This window comes from Hetaerina americana, unplaced genomic scaffold (assembly GCF_022747635.1).
Source record: "Hetaerina americana unplaced genomic scaffold, ioHetAmer1.1.p SCAF_48, whole genome shotgun sequence".
In the NCBI taxonomy this organism is placed as follows: domain Eukaryota; kingdom Metazoa; phylum Arthropoda; class Insecta; order Odonata; family Calopterygidae; genus Hetaerina; species Hetaerina americana.
In genome coordinates this window covers 3,478,256-3,489,115 of record NW_027287073.1, presented here as the reverse complement: position 1 = coordinate 3,489,115, position 10,860 = coordinate 3,478,256, and the positions used below count along the sequence as shown (strand labels likewise).

At 40.3% G+C, this 10,860-nt stretch overlaps 1 non-coding gene across 1 annotated transcript; it reads left to right on the top strand.

Annotated features, from left to right (window-relative positions):
• The first annotated feature begins 506 nt into the window (after window positions 1-506).
• Window positions 507-578, top strand: TRNAD-GUC (transfer RNA aspartic acid (anticodon GUC)). Its single transcript has one exon. It is a non-coding gene; the product is annotated as a tRNA-Asp (tRNA).
• Window positions 579-10,860: the final 10,282 nt, after the last annotated feature.

Sequence of the window (10,860 nt, the reverse complement as noted above, 5' to 3'; positions counted from 1 at the left end):
CCGGAATGACCTCGTCGATGTGATTGATTAATTGAATCGTGTAAAGTGAAAAGCAGGTCAATTTTTAAAGCAATATAATATTAGGCTTAGTAATATATTTATATAATTGGAGGATGAAGGTTATGTATCACCCGCGGACGGAAGGTTAAGTCTAAGATTAAAACTCTTGCATCGACAGACCTCCTTTGCGATGATGTTAAAAGTTCATTTGCAGATCCAAATATTGTTCGGATATCCATTCCAGCATTACTGACTGAATATGATTGCACTAAGCGATACCGGCTCACATCCGCATTTATCGAAAATAAAATGAACATACTATATGTAATGCTTCCTGACGAAAAATGACCGACGCTGCCAAAGGAAGAGAACTAATATTGAAAAATATCGTACACTCTAGGTAAAAAATATCTGCTATGAATGAGTACGCTAAAAAAAAATATTAAGGATTTCGCGACTTGTTGTGTACACATTATTTAGCTAAATTTTCCGAACTTTTTTCGCTGTCCTCGGTAGTATAGTGGTCAGTATCCCCGCCTGTCACGCGGGAGACCGGGGTTCGATTCCCCGCCGGGGAGATTTTTTTTCCTGTTTTATCCATTGGGAAAAGTTTAAGCATTAATTATTACTTTTCGATAATTTCTTTGCAGTGCTTTATTTCCCCTTTTTCTTCCTTCAATTTAATATTTTGTCACCTTAATCAGTAAACTGGTTAGATAATTGGATTGGCATTTATCGATGTCTCAGTGACCAAATTCCACTTCCATTGTGGGCATTATCCCAACTTTCAATGCGGGGGACCGAAGTTCAATTTCACACCAAGGAAGAAGATTTTATTCAATCCATTTCCTTCGCGACGCACCTGCGATTAAACAGTTCATCGGGAATAATAATATCTTCTTTAACGACTTGTCTCATTGACTTCATAAAGTCAACGAAAGCACCTCTCTGCTTCGAAATATGGAATGCTCAAACATTGACTCTTTTTTCCCATTCAATAATACTTTGTTTAATTTTGTTAATTATTCATGCTAGGTTATAATAATATTTTAATTTTTCGTAGTGGAATGTTCAAGACAAAATCGAACTGGATTTTGTTTACAAATGATTGCGATGTAATTTAAGGACTGAAATGAAAAAAGAAGGCAAATATTAAGAAGGCTTGATTCTGATGATTAGAAATAATAGCTGTGAAAATATTGCCATGAACTAAACGAACATCAAGTTTTAGTTAAACTGGTTTAATTGTAACCTGCCCCTAAATCGTATTATTTCCTTTAATGCTAGTTAGTTGTGATCTAGGTATTCATCTGTATGGCTGTAAGAATGCATCCCGTCCAGCAGAAAATTGGGAATCTCCATAATTCCATTGCACATCTCATTATGTTAGTCAAGATATTCTATGCATTAATTTTATTGGTATTTATGCATAATTTGTGAAATTTATCTGTAAGATTAATATTTTATATGTGTGACGAGGGGTTAGATGTTAAAAGAGACTATATATACTCTAAATCTCAACCCAAAATAAAGACGATATATCATCTACATCATCTACATAATACCCCGCAAGCCGCCGCAAGGGCGTGTGGCGGGGGGTGTTAGGTCACCAACTTAAAAAAGAAAAATACCACATGCAAAAAAAAAAAACAACACGGAAAATTACACCCACAGCAGCGCACACACTCATGCAAAAATCCCTTCATCCAATACTCATGCAAACACATATACCGCAAAACAACTAAAAAACTGCACCCCATGATGCAGCGCGAAAGACATCCTACAACACGGAAGCCAGGACACAACAAGCAAGAAATTGAAACATCACTACCACATGAAAATGCACCACGAAACACTCTACCCCCAAAGAGTCTATAAATGGCAGGGAATGCGACCCAACGTTGCAGGTAGCAGGAATTAGCCCCCGCGGAGAGGGACGAGGGTATATCTATCTATATATTAAATATGTACTACACTGCTGTAACAGGGAATGTAAAAATACGATTACTTTGTTCAAAATCCATTTAAGAAAATTGTGACCAAAAATTTCCAAATTGCTCGGCTTAAACAGTGGGTACGGGAGGACTCAATTATTTAAAAAAATTCGATTTAAAAAACTGACCTATTTCTGTCTGAAATTCCACGTTCATTAAAACATGGATCAAATGCTTGCACGTAATATTTGCGAAATGATGAAATTCCGGTAGACGTCAAGCCCGATATAATTGCATATGATAAACAGCGCCTGTAGCTATGATTTTTCATTGGGTGGATACTGACATGATAAACTACGTCCCTGGCGAATTTGTAATTGGATTCGAACCCGGCAGAAAGCGCTCGAAAAGGGGTTATTGAATAATAAAGTCTCAAACGAATTATGGGGCCACGCCACTTTTAATTATCGAAAACGGAAGGAAGGGGGATCGGTAAAAAAAAAAATTCGTATCAAATATCTCGATTGGCAAAATCTAAATAGGCTCTAAATAAGCTCATAAAATTAACTGTTACGTTCGTAGTTATTCATCGAATTACAGTCCTCCCGTCGACTGAAATCTCTCGGTACCAGTTGGGAGAAATAATGCGGGCTTTGTATGCATTTGCAATGAAATAAAACTAATAAGCTACTCGGGTTTTTTACAGTCCAGGTAATTGCAAAATATTTGGCGATAAGGGAGAAAAATAAGGATATGTTTTTTTGATAATGTAATTCCCTTCACAATACTCCTTAATTAATCCGTGTTTCCATTCTCTGGAGAACCTAATTTGTAATACTCAAACATGAGGCACGCCATTCAACATTATTTCCAGTTTCCCAAATGAGAGACCAAAGTTTAATCAATATCTCATGACGTGATATGTATTAAATGATGTTATTACAGAGACGATACAAATTTTCAACAATTTGAATATTAAATGATGTTATAATATTGGAATTCTATACATTATTCCAATTAACTATATTGATATTAACTGAAATTAATTTTAGTCTACCGTATCGTAAAAAAACATCTATAGATCCAGATTAATATTGTTATCATACAATAAGGAAAAAATAATATTACAAGAATTAATTTGATTGCCCGAGAATTTTGTTAAAGTAATTTTAAATTTATTTTGCTAATGATACTTTCATTCAAAATAATTTGAGAATAATTGGAAACAACTGATAAATTTACTAATAATTGAAATTATTAAAAATTAACGATAATTTCACTCATTAAAAAGGTACTTATTAAATGGGGTTATTTTGAAAAATTTACGAAGTACGGGATATAATTTACCAAAATATCAGTCACCGTAAAACATAAAAAATCGGAAATATTTTAGTTTTATTTGACATAGTATTCTGGATATTTTCTCCTAAGCATGTGGTCGTCAAGCAATTTCCAACGCGAAGTACATGTTGTTAAATTGGTGTTCTATTAAAAAGTTGCACTTTATGAAAATTCCATAAAAAAATTATCGGGAGGATAAAATACTCTGTTACAGTCAAAGAACATCACTTGTATTTTCATTTTATGCGATCGAGAGAATAAAGTGTAATACTATTTAACATTTTTAATTCTGTACAATTAGCGAGTCCGACTCGACTTCTGTGAATGCGTGTTTATTTGGAAATAATCTGAAAACAATTTTCGAGGGAAATAGGGGGATTTCACTCACATTATTCATCTCACTTAAGAATCCTATCTATATATATATATATATATATATAGATGATAACTCAGCATCCATTTCCATCTCAATAATTAGTTTGTTGAAATGGATGAAGTAATTTTGATCGTTTATCATAGAATTTGAAATACTCGAAGTGCCTACTCTTTCTCCGATTTTGCATTTTATCTTGAAAATTATTTGCCACGAAAATCCCGCATGTAATGTGTTTCAGTCCAATCATAAAAGCACGATAGTACGAGAAATGAATAAAATACTGACTTTGATTTTCGTTGAAATATATGGAATTTTTACTATTTATTCATACTTTAGTTTAAAGACAAATACTGTTGACTGCCACGCGAGCAAGTGTCATGATGACGACCAACGTAATTGTGCAATTTTTGCATATTAATTTGATTAATACCCTTTCAAGTATCTACGTTCTACTTCATGGCCCACGTTATCCATTCCCTTGATTTTCAAAAATCGTCGGGAACATATTCCGAGGCATTTGATTTTTGCAATAAATTGACATTTCAATTAATGACGTTTATTAAACACATTAATTCACATTGGGGAGATTCGGATTCAACTTCTCAGATTGCCATTTCAGCAGGAATGCCTTTTTGCTACGGTCACTTACTATTCAAGTTTTAGAGAATATTGTAAGGAATGTGAATGCCCGAATTCTACATTGCTCATGTAATTATCTCTTGCATTGAAATGAGAAGTGACGTCCCATGTATCCCAGCGGATACGTACGGGAGCATTAGATGCCTACATTAACGCGATACATTACGTGCATTGGGGCGTGGTAGGGAATTTCACACAAGCCATGAATTATGCTCTTAACGCATGATACTGAATAGTTATTGACTATTTGTCAAGTTACTTAAAGAACTGCTAGCTTCACGGGTAAGCTGGAGGATTTGGGCTGGGAGCCTCTCGATTCTCGAAGAAAGCAGGCTTGACATGGACTTTTAGAAGGGTACAGAGTACCTGCGTTTTCATGCAGCACCGAGGTAATAGTTATTGCACCAAAGTATTGGTTGATTTGAAGATCGGAATCATAAAATAAGACAGAACCCGTCACAGACAGAATCAAATACTTGTTCTTCCCTTGCATTACACGCAAATCTAACAAAATAGAACACAAGAGCTCGAAAAAAATTATATTAACTTTAATGTACAATTTGTGAATTGGTTAAGCGTACAGGGTTCGTCCGGAAAATAAGTGTACTGACCTCAGGAAAAAAAATTTATTACACTTTTACATATCTTAAGCTAATATTCCTCAAAATAGGACCCTTGTGAGTCGATACACTTGTTCCAGCGGCGTTCCCATTCCTGGAACGCTCCCGCGAAGGCATCATCGGGAACCTCTCGAAGACACGTCGTCACGGCCTCTTTGACGGCGTCCAAAGTCCCGTATCGCGTTCCTTTCAAACTCCTCTTTATCTTCGGGAACAGAAAGAAGTCTGGTGGTGCCAAGTCCGGGCTGTAGGGCGGGTGCGGCAGCGTTGCCACGCCGTGCTTGGCCAAGAAATCCGACACGACAAGCGCGGTGTGAGACGGCGCATTGTCGTGATGCAGCCGCCAGATGTTTTTGATCGCTGGCCGGACGCGGGCGACTCGTTTTCGAAGCCTGTCGAGCACTTGGACGTAAAATGCAGCATTTGCAGTTTGTCGTTCAGGTACAAATTCGTAGTGGACGACTCCCCTTGTGTCAAAAAAGACAATGAGCATCGCCTTGATCCGAGATTTGCTCATGCGAGCTTTCTTTTGACGGGGTGATGATGGGGTGTGCCACTCCGCACTTTGTCTCTTCGACTCCGGGTCGTACTCAAAGATCCACGTCTCGTCACCCGAAACAACGTTCTCTAAAAAATATGGATCATTTTTGCAGTGATCCGCAAGTTGTGTCGCGATTTCCAAACGATTGAGTCTTTGATCATCACTGAGCACTTTCGGCACCAACTTTGCACAAATTTTTCGCATCTGTAATTGCTCCCTAATAATCTCGTGCACTATTGTTTTTGGCACATTACACTGCTCTGCTATCATCCGAACACTAAGACGACGATCAGAGTTCAGTACATCGCGAACTTTTCGCACATTTTCGTCGGTGAGTGTCGTTGATGGGCGTCCAGGCCGTGGTTCGTCGTCGACCTCTTCTCTGCCCTCCACGAACATCTTGTGCCACCGAAAGATCATGTTTCTGGACATGGCTGACTCCCCGTAGGCCTGGTTAATCATACCGACAGTTTCGGTAGACGATTTCCCAAGCTTTACCGCAAATTTGATGGAATAACGCTGCTCCAAAAACTTCGGCATCGCGTTCCGTGACGTGGGTCGAGCGTGGAGGTTCGCGTTAACAGAGCTCCTCACTACACCACAGCTCAGAGCCGACTGCCTTTTTCAGCGTCGCTTGCCAACATACCCCCCTCCAATCGCAGCCCGTCAGAGCGGTGCTGGGCGCGCCTGGAGCGGCGGGAAAAAATCAGTACACTTATTTTCCGGACGAACCCTGTAATAAATTGTACATGATGGAAACAGACATGGAAGCACACGAGAGTCATGTATGAGCTATATTTATTTTCAATTATGTCTTCGAACTAATATTTCCTTGTGTATTGCTGGAGCCCTTGTATAGCTGGAATCCCCGCCACACGCCCTTACGGCGGTTTATGGGGTATATTTTTAGACGTAGATGAAGTAGGTTAGTAGGAATATCATCGTTAAAAGTACGCGGTTTTATATTAATGCTAAAACTTAATTAATTTCTAATCATGTTTCACTTCTAACCTAATTATACGTACCCCATTCATCCTATTCATATGCCATAGTCGACTACGGCCACAACAATTATTATGTCAACCGATCGTTTTTTTCTCGTTATCCATTTTTATGATTTTGCATTAATAATCTAACTCATCGTAGTACGTATAATGGGGACTGCACTATGTAATAACATCTTCAGAGAAGTATCCGGCTCAAACCGGATGGTTCCGAGATCGAATTTGGTCGATGCCTTCGGACACCCCCGAATAAAACCATGTTCTTGGGGTTATTTTAGCATCCCGGATAATCGCAGAGGACTTCGTAAAATCATATGGTATCCAAGGGGTTATTTTAGCATCCCGGATAATCGCAGAGGACTTCGTAAAATCATAGGGTATCCATCTACCTCTACAAAATACCCCGCAAGCCGCCGCAATGGCGTGTGGCGGGGGTTGCTAGGTCACCAGCCGTATAAACTAGAATAAAACCACATCCAAAACCAAATCATTTTACCTCTACACAAATATTAGTTTGTTCATGCACTTAACTAACCTTGATCACATGAAAGAAAGTACTTAAATGCAACAGTATTTAATAACAGGATACGTACATTCAAAACATGCTTTAGAACTGATAAAGATATGGGTCTATTGAGTAAAAAGGATGACATACAGGAAGAAATTAATCCTTAGGCTTCCGCGACGTCTATCTGATGAAGGTCCATGCTGTTTCCGGGAATTACCGTCGCATAGGTGTGTCGAAGAAGTGAACTGCACTTCGACCTGAAGACGCCTCCAGGGCTGGGGGCGAAACAGTTTTCCAACAACACACCATAGCGACGGTAATTCCCGGAAGCAGCATGGATCCTTCATGCAGGAAGAAACATGCAAGACATCGACAAATATATACACCACCAATTGTAATCTCCTACGCGATTGCTGTCATGTCTGTAATTATTTTATGATCTCTAATAGCATCCCTTGTGGCATTGTTAATATATTAATATTTAATACGGAACGAGGGGACCTCAACCCTCGTCTGTCTCGCAGACCTTCTTGATATTTGCGTTTTGGTTATCTTCTTGTGAAAAGAAAATCGCACACATAATAGAATATTTTACTTCAATATTTCGAGAGGGAATGCATTAAGATATAGCAAAGTTTTAGTCGGTGGTTGACGTGACCACCTTTACCAACAAAGGCAGCACTTCATCCGGCATGGGTGCTACGTAACCTGCCCCTTTGAGTTCCGTAAACTGGGAGCAAAATTATTCCCTGCAAACTCGATCTGAGACTTGGGTAATTGTATTACGAGCAGTTCATGAATCCCTGAATCACCCGAATTACAAAATTGATGTAAATTCCTACCATAATTCTAATGACTTCGATGTCTCACGTTATTTTGCTTGTTACTTTACATTCAACGTAATTGGTGTAAATAAAGGAAAAGAATGGGACCGGGTACACTTAAATGCAAACCGCCGGAGGCCGCTACCAAGAAATTAACACTAAATTCATCATTTATAACGGTTTTTTCGGCGCTCAGAATAAAATTACGTACCCAATTCAAAAGGTTGTCATCAATTCCAAGGAATCTCGGATATCCTATCAGAATTTTATACGTTTCTTCACTAAACACTACCTTGAAGTTCATCTGCATTTACATGTTACCCTGTAAGCCACCACTAAAATGCGTGGCGGGGGTGAACCCATAAAAGGGATACGGATTGAAAAATAAATATAGCTTAAATGTAAGTTAGTATTGTAAACGTTAAATTATTCAAATGATGGAATTACTTTTTGGCACGACTTACATGAAGTGCGCCATATACATGTAAGTTTGAAATAGGTCTCCCGACATGCGGGAGACCAATAAAATAAGTATTAAATAAATGAATGGCCAAACACAAGTATAATTAGCAATAAAATAGTTTTCGCTGCGCCTTCATTTGAAATCACTCTCATCCCGTACCGCTCATTCTGGAAAAAATGATAATTTAAATTCCAAGAATAGTGCAAAGATTTTAAGTCCCCTTGGCGTCGTTCCCTGGTTCCGGTGGGATTGGCGCCAAGGGGGATCGAACCCCGACATCTCGAAGGTCGTGGGAGGAGGAAGGAACGTGCGGGGACGGGAAGATGTAGGGGAAGAGTGCGGGGGTGTGGGGCGTTAGAGAGAGAGAGACGGACTCGTGTTACACCCATACACACGAACACTCTCCCACGACCATGTAGGAGGTCGACACAAAAGCGCAATAGAACTGTCAGCGTCTCCCTTTGCCTCTCTCTCCCTCTCTATACTATCTCTCCCTCTCGTATTCCAGATGGGAGGGAGATGGGCATGAAGTGTGGTGGTTCAGCATATGGTGCGATGGCGGTGCGGGAAGGAGGGGAGAGATGTGGGAGGGTGAATGGCGTGGGAGTCGGTGGCAGCGGGGCGGAGGAAGCGGAATGGGATTGAGGGGTTGTGAGAACTTGTGTGGGAGTGACAGGAGGGAATCGTCTACAAGGTTGTTACTCCCGTAACTACGTCTGGGACCATTGTTGGCGAGGGTACGACACGATTTTCCTTAATCCGAGCGTACATAATTACTCCGCTGCCTCCCAGTGGCGTGGATTCGAAGCGGTGGCATGAGCCGGTTGGGGAGGGGAGGGAAGGTTGGGGATTTGGGGATCAGGGGGAAAAAAGGGACTCCGAAGGGAGAGGGGGGGGGGGGTTAGAAGGGGAAATGTGACGCGCGTAGGCAATGGGTAAGTGTATGGGGGTGGGGGAGGGGAAGGAAGGGTCGGTTTGGTTGAGAAAAGCAGGGAGGGGGGGGAGGAAGGACTCTGTCGGAATTGAGATCGCCCCTTCCGTGTCCTTTACACACACGAATGCTAAACAACTTAGGGCTCCGAGACAGTGAGAAAAAATCTCTGGCGTTATGTCGTTGCTGGGAGCTTTTTATAATTCTTAAATTCTTGTGATTCCATGTTTTTTTGTTTCCGTCTACATGTATGCACAGCTTATGGTAGGTTCGCGATGGATGCAAAAACTGCCCGTTGCTACACTTCCTAAGCTTCGATAACGCTGAACACCGTACCACCTTACCTTATTTTAGCGAATCACTTTTGAACTCCTCCATTCCCTTTCTTTCCATTCGGAGTACCTATTAATTTTCCTCCCTTTACCTCGCTTACCCTACATTCTTCTCTCTATGTCACTCTCTTCAACCTTCCATTGAACATACTCAGCATATTCTTGTCTTATAATCTATGAATTTCTCCCAAAAACCTTCTCTCCTCTCTTGCCGTGCCTAGGAAGCATTCGTTTTCCATACCATCCACTATTCCGTTCCTTTGGACACCCATTCGCATCTCAAGAACCTTCAACCTATTCCTCTCCTCTTCCCTCAGAGGTCGTGTTTCGGAGCTATAAAAAGCCAAGCTTTTAAGTTTCTAAGCTTTCAATAGTCTTTTATTTACATCTCTACTCTGAGTCCTTGTTATAATTTTATTATTTTTTAAATTTATATCTACCCTGCAAGCCATCGCCAGTGTGTGTGGCAGGGGGTGAATACACACCAGAATAAGTTTACCCGAACATGACCCTACCGCGGTCGAACAATGTTATCATGATTCCCTATCATTGGTGGAAAAAATGACACCTTAAATCTATCCGTTGTACACATTAATTTCTCCTCTTTAATAAATCTTCTTTTCCTAATGCGAGTCCTCTTCTAATGTCCCTATTACTTGCTCGTATTTGCATGCTTTTTTCCTTGCTTAGTTTTTCCCTTATGCGTACGATATGTACAAAAATATTGTGAATATTGAAAATATATAATCTAACGAGGATTAGAGGCTGTAATAATAAACCAATCAGGTATCTACTTCGCCCGAATTCTCCTCTTCTCAAAACTATTCCTAAATAGGCGAACATGTCTACCTGCTCTATTGAAAGACCCGTCTCATTCATCCCATCCTTATTGCCTATCCTCTACCCACACCTGCAACCTCATCTATTCCTCGTCTAACCTTAGCTTATGGTCCTTCTTTTTACTAGGAGCTCATTTCATATGTGTGGAAAGGTATTTCACGTTTAGACAACGTAGTTATCTACATCACTTTACACACATATTATGATTAAAAATGAAGAAAACTTAATGATTGATGCTACCTCCTTTGGGGGGATCGGGGTGGTGAGGCGGATACCGTACAGGGTTCCCACCGAGAGGGCCCGGCTCCAAATCCTGGAGGCAACAATTATTTTTCAGTGGTATCTCTATCCCTATTCGAGGTGCTTTGCGTAGAGCACTTTTAGTGAGTACGACGTCCATCAGATTGGACGTTAAACTGCGGACCCCATGGCGCCTTTCGACAAGAGTAGGCTAATACCGACGCATGGTTTCTCTCCACCCTTCCTTTCCCATCCATTCCTAATGGT